The sequence below is a fragment of the Lipotes vexillifer genome, unplaced genomic scaffold (assembly GCF_000442215.2).
Source record: "Lipotes vexillifer unplaced genomic scaffold, Lipotes_vexillifer_v1.1 scaffold291, whole genome shotgun sequence".
Classification (NCBI taxonomy): domain Eukaryota; kingdom Metazoa; phylum Chordata; class Mammalia; order Artiodactyla; family Lipotidae; genus Lipotes; species Lipotes vexillifer.
The window spans coordinates 2,127,191-2,127,621 of record NW_006794559.1 but is presented as its reverse complement, the minus strand read 5'-3'; the positions used below and the strand labels follow the sequence as shown (position 1 = coordinate 2,127,621).

Here is a 431-nt window from a genome sequence, read left to right as displayed (position 1 = left end):
GAGAAGGCAAGCAGAGCGGGGCGGGGGGAGGAGGGGAGGCTGGGCTGGAAAACAATAACAACAATAAAAAAGTGTTCTCTAGCTCGCTCCCTCCCTCTCGCCGGTCGGCCCGGGGCACTGGATCCGGAGCGGGCGGCAGCACCCGCGAGGACCCAGCGGAGTACGCAGCCCGGGCAAACGCGAAGAGGCCGAAGTAGGTTTCCCGCTTTCGGCTGCGGTGGACTCAGTTCGCCACCGCCTCCGCCTCTGTTTATTTCAGTGGGCGCGAAAGCCGCAGCCTTTTATTTTTTATTTTTTTGTCCCCTCCTTTTCCTCTCCCCTCCCCCCTCGGCCCCGCGCCTCCCGCCCAGGTCTCCCTCCTTCCCTCGGGCTTCAGGCCGGGCCTCTGGCTCACACCGCCTCTTTAACGGCGGCCTCCCCCCCGCCCCCCC

At 65.2% G+C, this 431-nt stretch overlaps 1 protein-coding gene across 1 annotated transcript in view; it reads right to left on the bottom strand.

The window, feature by feature from the left end:
* The window catches only part of ZIC2 (Zic family zinc finger 2), a 5,343-nt gene that overhangs the window by 4,442 nt on the left and 470 nt on the right, over positions 1 to 431 (bottom strand). The window lies entirely within an intron of this gene.